Below are 10,300 nucleotides of genomic sequence, written 5' to 3' on the forward strand. Positions count from 1 at the left end.
CACCTGCCGATGCACAGGGGTTACTCCTGGTTCTGCACTCAGGAATTACACCTCACGGTGCTTGGGGGGACCATACAGGATGCTGGGAATCTAACCTGGGTAGGCCGTGTGCAAGGCAAATGCTCTACCTGCTGTACTATAGATCAAGCTCCGCCCCCCGCATCCCCATAATTCATCATCTTGAGTGTCTCAGATTTTTACCTTCGATTTAGAAACTTCATCTTTACATTGACACAGTAAATTGAAACCACAAAACCATTGAATGGCATGTTATAATGGTAGCAGCCATGAGCAAACATTGATAACCTATAAGTTGGCATGAACGAATTCTGTCTCAGAGGCTTCACTTCTGAGAATACCTGTCACTACCTCCTTTCTGTTACGTATCCCAGGATCAGAATCAACATCAGGCATCAGTAGAAATTGTTCACCCGAAAGCTAGCCTTCCACTGGGATCAGAATCCATGATCCATCTAACTTGTAATTTTTCATTCATGATTTGTTGACCTTGTTTCAGTTGGAGGCATCCAGAGCATACACTCTGCTTTCCCGTTGTTTCCACAGGAAATCCAAATACCTAAGAATGTTATCATTTCTGACGCCACTGTGAAAGATATTTTTGGAATCCACCGTAAGATACTATCATTAATGTTATAATATTACTGTTCTCAATAGTCCGGATCTCCCCAAAGAACTCTCTACCCTCCTCACTCCAAGTGCAGACTCCAGTTTATCATGCTCCTGAACGTACTTCTAATAGTTTCACTCAGGTTATCCCCTAAAGTGCACAAGTTAATTTCATACCACTCCAAGTTCTTATTCCTAAACTACCAGAGTGGGATTGGTCCTCAAGCTTATGTTCTCCCTTGAAGAAATACCGTGCTTCCTTTCTCTATGTCTCTCTTTGCTTCCTTTGTTAAACGAGTATTCTCTCTTGAACATATATTCCATTCCACCCTACACCGGTTTAACAAGTTTCTAAGTGTTTTTCAGTAAAATCTATTTTGCTTCACTAAACTAAAAATTTTAAACCACCAGAGCATTGTTTAAACCAATATTTCTATCCTTTAAACCAAAAATTTTGAAAATGAAAGGGAGTAAATCAATGGAATACTACTCAGCTGTATGAAGTGAAATCTTATTATCTGTATAAAATTGGATCACATGAGGATATTATATTTAGTGACATAAACCAGGCAGAGAAAGATAGGCATCATACAAGTTCATGCATATGTGGTTTATGGAGAAAACAAATTAAAAGGATAAAATGAGACAGACAAACGACTAAAACATTATTTATATTCTATGATTTATAATTCAATTAATAATGGTTTCTCATACACATAATTCCAAAATGACACTCCTAATTCTCTCAAAAAATAAACCCTCCCTCTCCCCCAAACCCCCAGAATCCCTCCTTCCCAATCCCCTGACTCAATTGTGTGGATCAGTTCTCCCCTTACATTGGCCTTGAACCTTTGTTTCTACCTTGCTGTGTGTCTTTACATCCCACATATGAGAAAAATCTCTCTATATCTGTTCCTTTCCTTAAGGCTAACTTTACATGCATGATATCCTCTAGTTTCATCCAATGTTGAAAATTGCATAGTTTTGATCTTTTCAAAGCAATAAAAACAAACTTTAGAACCATGAGACTATTTAATTACCAGATGGAAAGGTGTAATCAAAGTGGAAAAACTGAACAATGGTGAATGACAGAGTAGGCCTTTCAGTAGTGAGTGTAATATGATACATGAACGTTGATTCTGCATAGTCCTAAAATTTATGAAATTCTAGTAATTCTATAATGTAATTTTAAATAATCAAAACAGTATTTAAATAACTTACATTTATCTATGATTTTGACATATATTTTGTGTCAAACTATCAGAAATAAAAATAATGTGAGATAGAGATATTGTGTATCACTATACTTTTAAACAAGAGAAGTGCTGAAAATTTCTTTGTCTTGATGAACTGTCATATAAATTGACTACTTGGGTTTTTCCCAAGAAATGTTTTTGGAAGGAAAACTTTATTGAAACTCTGTGACTTAAGTTGTTTTTCTAAAATGTAGTTACTAATAACTCTAAGAATAATAATGCATACATGAATATAATTTTTACATTTCATATGGTCTACATAGGAGGAAGTATAAAGAAAACATAATGAAAAATATGTATCACAGAACTGAAAAAGAAGTGTATAGATATCAATGAAATCTGGGATCTGTAGCAAGCAGCATAGTACAGTAATTTATTGAGAGCAGACCCAAGAGTAAGCCCTGAATAACAGTGGATGTGGTTTCAAACAAAACCAAATAAAACAGTCCAATAAGGTTATTAATAAATTGTTCCACATATACAATATGAAAAGTATATTCTATTTTAGAAAAATATGCTAGCCAAAAAATGGAATAAAAGGTGATTTTTGAGTGCACACTGTACCAGTCCATCAAACAGAAAAGATTTACCAGTAACTACATAACAAAAAGAAAATAGGAATAAACGTGATTGTATTTCATAGTCGAGAAATGTTTTAAATGAGTAAAATACAGAAAGAAACTTCGTAAGTACAAAAAAAATTATTCTCATCAATACCTTTAAATATTAACCAGCAAACAACACCTGTTAAAATAGCATAGGATTTCACTTTATCACACAAGAAACACAAAAGACCATTTAAAAAGTGATCATAAAATATTACAAATTTACTTTCAACACCTAGATTAGAATTATCTTTATCAGTCAGGAAAAAGTTCTTCTCAATGTTTAATAAATGAGCACCAAAATTCAATAAAATATCTTTAATGTAGGAAAACTCAGAATTCACAAATATGACAAAAATGTGTAATTAGACATGTGATACTTGATTTTTCTATGTCCTCTTAGGATCTAAAAACAGAAGTTGACTATTATCAAAATACTCTCATAGTAGGAAGAAAAAATCTCATGAAATAGCATTTGTAAAGATGACAAGCAGCTTTAACCTGGAACCTACTTACCACACAAATGAATCAACAATTCTCCTGATTCAAGTTAGAATAAACCATTTTTTAAAAATTTTAACAGGCTGCCTGTACGTGTACTTAAAAACCAGAACGTAATTAAAACATTGAAGATTTATTGTCTTCAACCCCCCTAGATAACCACTATTAGCTATATATGGGAAGCATCATCTCTAAAGCTGTTTATATTCCAAATTGTCAAGTACCAAGTACTGTGTTGTAAGAGATAATAAGGAAAAAAGCCAGCAAGGATGGCTTTCTGATAAACTGCTTTTCCTACTGGTACCCTAATCAAGGCATAGTATACTTTCTAGTCCTGGCATTTTTTGAAGTAAATTGCTTTGACTTGTTCTCAGTGTATTTATCTCAGCATATTTAATATATATTCTTTCTTTTTTGATTTTAAATCTTTGGTTCTCTTCAACATTCTGTCCAAACGTTTTCCCCTTCCTTGATAATCGCCGTCCATATTCTTTCTTTCTTTCTTTCTTTCCTATTTTATTCTCCCACATATCGTCTTGGTTCTATTGGTCAATGTTTGAAGAAAGTGATCCCAAACTTTCTTACCTTTGAGGGCTTGCCTCTCTACCGCTCAGCACTCCACACTATCCCCATGCCCCATATTTTCTTATTACCTGGTTTAATTGGAAAACTCAAAGATAAAGGATTATTACTGTGTAATAGCACTATATTTAAACTACTGAAGTATAAATACAAGTGGAGAGACCATTACAGAGAAAACATGCTAGTATATATTAACAGTTTTCCACAGCATATACATTTTCTGTTTCTGTCAAAATACTGCCTCTGATTTATATTTTTTCAATGGATATCATGTAAAATTCTCTATTAAAAACAAAAAGAAACACAGAGAATCAACACTCATACATATATATGTGTATTTGAGCTTGTAAACATTTCTAAAATATAATGTAATCAATGAGGAAAAGCACTTTGTATATAACAGAACGAAAGCCAATGTCAAAAATCACACAGCAAATGTACAAGTCAAGCTAAAATGAGGCTTATAAAATTCTACTTGAATACTTTCTTTCATTACTACATGTTGTTTTTACTTGACTGCTAAGTTTAGGGATGATATATCTAATAAAAAGCGTTGAAATGTATTATTCTTTACCTGCCATGGTCAGAGAAGTGGAAATACCGATGAAAGGTAGACGAGAAGAGGAGACGGTACGAGAGTATGTCTGAACACTGAAGCGGCTTAAGACCACAAGGGTCCAGTACAGATGACTGGTCGCTGGTGATTGGTCATTGGTCACTGGTCACTTGCCATGATGATTCAAATTTGTTTACAAACAATTGCATGGGCACCCCAGATTCTACAAGTTGGTAGTTGGATGGGTGGGAGAATGATGTCATAAAGTAGGCAGTTGAAAGGTAGAGGCTAGCCAATCATGAGGTCAGATTCCCAAGAAGAAGACCGGATTGGATAGAGAGAGAGGTAGAATGAAGCAGGCTAGGGAGATGGAATCCTACAAGACAGTTATAACAGTTTCACCTTCGTCAGACTCTTGTGTTAGAAAAATACTCCCATTATACTCAAGACCTTAGGTATTTCATTAACACATCAAGAAAATTATGAAATAATCGTTTATATTGCACTGTTAAAGAAACAACATTTGGTATTACTAGTATATTTTAGATAACGTTTACAGCACAGCGGGTAGGGCATTTGCCTTGCAGGAGGTCAACCCTGATTCCGATTCCTCTGCCCGGCAAGCTACCCAGAGTATCTTGTCCACATAGCAAGAGCCTAGCAAGCTATCCATGACGTATTCAATAGGCCAAAACCAGTGGCAACAAGTCTCACAATTTCTTGTAAGATGTTACTGGTTCCCGCTTGAGCAAATTGATGCATCGAGGGAGCATAGTGCTACAGTGATATGATTGAAAAAAAAATGGTGGTTTCTTTCAATATGACAACACTTACTATGATAAGTTGTAGATGAATCGAGATGTGTTAAAATGTAAATATAAAGGTAAAGGTAAAGGTAAATGCCCTCCCGTTGATTGTCGATTTGCTCGAGCGGGCCCAATAACGTCTCCATTGGAGACTATGTTGTTACTGTGTTTGGCGAATCGAATACTCTCGGTAGCTTGCCGGGCTCTCCGAGAGGGGCGGGGGAATCGAACTCAGGTCGGCTATGTTGGCCACTTGTAAGGCGAACGCCCTACTGCTTGTAAATGCACAGGTATCTTATTTGTACAAAACAAACAGTTGTTCTCAGTTTAAAACTGTAGAAGATAAAGAAAAACATATGCTCATTTGTGTCAAAATTTTAGAATCTGAAAGAAAAATTTAAAATTCAAATTACGTGATCAAAAAACAAGTAAAACCAACAAATTCTGGCAATTAATATGATAGTCAAAGTATGAATGTTTTTAATAAATCAGTGCTGTGAAATAAATCAGTATTTAGCTAGTAAACTTGTATAGAAAAAATAAGCATAAACCATGATCATATAATCTGTATTGAAAGAAGTGTAAATGACTAGTAAACACAAGAGCAATTTCCTTTTTTAAATTTTTTTTTGTTTCATTAGTGAAACACCATGAGGTACAGCTGTAGACTTACAAGTTGTTGTGCTTGGGTTTCAGTAATACAATGATCGGGTACCCATCCCAGCACCAGTGCCCATTCTCCACTCCAAACAATCCCAGTATCCCTCCCAACCCCCATCCCCATCCCACCCTGCCTCTTTGGTAGGGCACTCCCTTTTGTTCTGTCTCTCCCTTTGGGTGCTGTGGTCTGCAGAAGAGACATTGGGTGGCAATCCTGTTCAGTCCTTAGACACTTTCAGCAGGCATCTCCTTTCCTGGGCAGATCTTCCCAGCACCATTTATTGGGTGCTCCCTTCTCTATCTGCTCTGCCTTTACCCCTAGAGAATGTAGTTGGCCTCTAAGCCATGGAGTGAACAACCTGATATTTATCACAGCTGTTCTTGGTTGTTAGTCTCTTATTTTGTTACTTTATGTTACCCAGATGAATGCAACCTTTCTATGTCTGTCCCTCTCTTTCTGACTCATTTCGCTTAGCATACTTTTTTCCATGTAGTACCACACAAGAACAATTTTCAAGCTCACTAGTAAACAAAGAGCACAAATTAACATGAGAAATTAAAATTTCCCCACAAATTACAAATATTTAAAAATCAGGTAATATCTTTTCCTAAAGATGATCAATATATCCTAGATATATCAAAGAATCTAAGAAAAAGTATGACATGAATGTATAAAATATATGCAGATAATTTATTTGATTGGAACCCAGACTTAGTATAGGGATTAAAGCAATTACCATGCACACAGTCAACCCAAATTAATGGCTGGCTCCACCAGGAATGACCCTTGAGCACAGAGTCAGAAGTCCCAAGAACCACATACTATGGCCCAAATACCCCACAAAAGCAGAAATATAATTTATCACTTATTACTATAAAATACAAATGTATTATAAAGTCCATTATAAAATGCATTATAATTTTTTAAAATGTATCACAATGCACAGATTTCTATACCACACATATCACTACTTAGACAATGTAAGTAAATACTATTAAAAAACCATCTTCAAAAAAAAAACCATCTTCTTGGTCAATAGCAAACTAATAATTTTGGGGGCTTTCAAAAATTATATAGGAATTAGCAACCTTAACCTCTATGTTACTCAAGTATCAGTTATATGTTTTTCTTTTCTTCCTTTTTTGTGGCGAAGGGAGCGCACCCAGATGTGCTCCGGGCTCACTTTTGACTCTGTATGCAGAGATCACTTCTGGAAGTCTCAGGATTCTGGGGATTGAACTCAGATTCGCTGCATACAAACCCTCTACAAATTGCACTAACTATGTGGCCCATATGTTTCTTTTTAAATAACATTTTAATAAAACACTTTAAATAATTTTTTTAAAAAACGTTTTTAATGAAATATTTCATTAAAAAGATTAATATAGAGAAATACTCTTTTAATGATTAAAGTAAATTTAAAAATTGGAATAATACTTGGTAAAGCATAGGAACACAGCAGAAATATATGATGAAATATACGATGGTATATATCTTATTTGTAAATTTGTAACCGTAACACATTGTCCTTTTCCATTTCAAGGATGAGATGAATCCATATAGTAGATTCGTTCACTCACAATACTATATTCTCTCCTGGATGCTTTTTAAAACTACTTGCCAATGTGACTGTTTCTAAACTTTTTGAGTACTATAGCCCTGTTTATAATTGTTAGATCTTTCTCTTGTTTTATTTTTACTTTATGTTCCAATCTTAATGGTATCACCGTCTACTCAGTCAACCTAGCTAAACCCTAAGGTTTCTTCCAATTTCTCCTGCACAAGTCTCTGCTTTCTGACAAAAGGGAGGACCTCAGAATGCTGACATCAATCTAATACCCAGGGCCGCAGGAGATAATGTAGTGCTTATGGAAATTGTCTCACATGCTCTCAATTTGACTCCCAGCAGCACCTGATTGCCAGAGTATCAAAGACTGTATAGCCTCAGAGGACACCAAGCACCATGGACACGTTTTCTGAGAATTGCCTGTGGGGCCCCCACACCTCCTGAGCATTGCTTTAAAGACTCTGTCAGCAACCAAAAATATATAATGTCAGAGAAACATGTACTTGTCTTAAATAGGGACCCTCACTTTTGGTGAGTTTCACAAGGAAATATTGCGTGAAAACGTAAATCAAAGATCAGGGGAGACAGTGTAAATCATGTGAGTACAGATCATATATTTGGTGAAATGTGTTAAGATTCAGATGCCCTAGTCTTCGCACCAGGGATATTCCTTCAAAAACACCCCCATTTTACTGGAAGGGTGCTAGAACATTATATGACTGAAACTCAATTATGAGCAACCTTGTAACTGTGTATCTCTTGGTGATTCTAATTATTAAAGTAATTTTTTTTAAATGCACCCATCAAAGTTTCCTTTTTACCACTAAATGGGAAAGATACTTTCTAATACTTATCCTCACCAAAAGCTCAACAGAGTGTGACGATTGCCAAAAAATGTCCTCCCTTGCATTTTTGTCATGATACTTATTAATACTTAACTCTTCGTTTTTTTCCCTCTTCTCATGCCAAATCTTTAGTCTCCCTTGCAAGCTCCTCAAACATTATCGATTCAATACTGTTGCTCTTTGCCACTGCTTCTCTTGACTTCTTGTCCATGAACTGATTCTAAAACATAACATACCTGCAATTACAGTATTCATGCCTGAGACAAGCATTGATGTATCTTTCGGTTTAGCATTTTCAAGCTATTTGCACACAGGTGAGTAACATTTTTTTTTCCTACTGAGAACACAAAAATAGATATGCTGGTTTTCAAAGTTCTATCAGTAGTCTGAGCTACCAATTAAGGATATATATTTTTAAATTTTTATTGAATATCTGTGAGATAGACCATTACAAACTTCATAATTTGCTTCCAGTCATACAACCATCCAACATGCTTCTCTCCACTAGTGTAAATTTCCCACCACCAATGTCCGTGGTTCCCTACAACATCCCCCAACACCCTACCCCACCCCCAGCCTGTCTCTATGGCAGGCTCTTTAAATTCTTTCTCTCTCCTTTTAATTTTGTGCATTATTGTTCTCATACAGGTACTAAGAGGTCATCATGTTTGTTCAAGGAATTTAGTATTTTTATTGGGGGTGTCACATCCGGCGATGCTCAGGAATTATTCCTGGCTCTGCACTCAGGAATTACTCCTGGCGGAGCTCAGGGAACCATATGGGATGCTGATATTCGAACCCGGGTCGGCCGCATGTAAGGCAAACATCCTACCCACTGTGCTATCGTTTCAGCATATCCGAAATTTCAGCTGTTATATTTCAGTGAAATCCATCCTGAGACAATGTAATGAGACTAGGGCATGGTGGAGATTTTGGTTTGTGGGAGCAAGTGGCTGCCCTGAGTTCTGGTTGCGTGGGCAACAAACTAACCTGCCTCCCTCCGATTTACCCTAGTATGTTCTGCCGTGTGCAGGTCCAAGGTTAACTGTGACTTTTGATCTCTTTCAAGATTTATTATTATAGGTCACTTAAGCAAGACCAATACATTAGCTTGTATAGCTGAGCCAGGGGTGGTTTGTGAACATGACTCCCACATATCTTTTGGGAGTTTAATTTCTTGGGAAACTTAGTTCTGAGGTGTTGGGATCCAGCCAGAGGCACAGTGGAAATCTGGGGTTATCAGGCAGCATGATGGCACCATTAGACTGTAGATGCACTCACCTCGAGGGTGCAGGTTGGCTTCCTGGAGGCACTGCACCCCCAGACTAACAAATATTCATTGAATTAATGAACGAATAATCAACATTTTCAAAATGTGTCACTTTATTGCATTTTAGAAGGGTAACTTCTAACAGGGAAATCATTTTCATGGTATAATCAAGACCTCCGGTTCATTCTTAACATATTTAATAAAAGCTACACATTTTGGAAATTCATACAAAGAAATTCTTTATATTATCTGCCTTCATAATCTACTTGTAAATTACTCAGATATCACCGTCTATACCACTGTTCTTAGCATAGAAATTTACAGATAGAAAGTGTTTAGTAAAATTTCATTTTGGGGGCTGGAGCAATAGCACAGGGGTAGGACGTTTGCCTTGCATGCAACCAAACTAAGTTCGATTCCCAGCATCCCATACGGTCCCTCGAGTACCGCCAGGAGTAATTCCTGAGCGCATGAACCAGGAATAACTCCTGAGCATCGCAGGGTGTGACCCAAAAAGAAAAAAATTCATTTTGGCACTTCTGTTGAATATAGTACTGGAATTACTTGCAATAGGAGTTATATAAAAAAAGATATTAAGGGTAGTCATGTAGGAAAAGTAGAAATCAGGCTCTCACTATTCACAGAAGATGTGATACTATATTTAGAGAATTCTAAAACCTCTACCAAAAAACTCCTAGAAACAATAGATTTGTATGGTAAAGTTGCAGGCTATAAAATGAATACCCAAAAATCTATGGTTTTTCTATATGCAAATAATGAGAGAGAAGAAAGTGACATGAAGAAAGCAACCCACTCACAATCATGCCTCAGAAAATCAAGTATCTCAGAATCACCTTAACTAAGGAAGTGAAGGACCTATACAACAGAAAATAAGAGGACACGAAGAAATGGAAACATATCTCCTGCTTATGTATTGAGAGAATTAACATTGTCAAAATGACAATACTCCCCAAAACATTGTACAAATTCAATGTGATCCCTATAAAGATACCCATAATATTCT

Source organism: Sorex fumeus, unplaced genomic scaffold, assembly GCF_029834395.1.
Source record: "Sorex fumeus unplaced genomic scaffold, SorFum_2.1 ptg000070l, whole genome shotgun sequence".
In the NCBI taxonomy this organism is placed as follows: Eukaryota; Metazoa; Chordata; class Mammalia; order Eulipotyphla; family Soricidae; genus Sorex; species Sorex fumeus.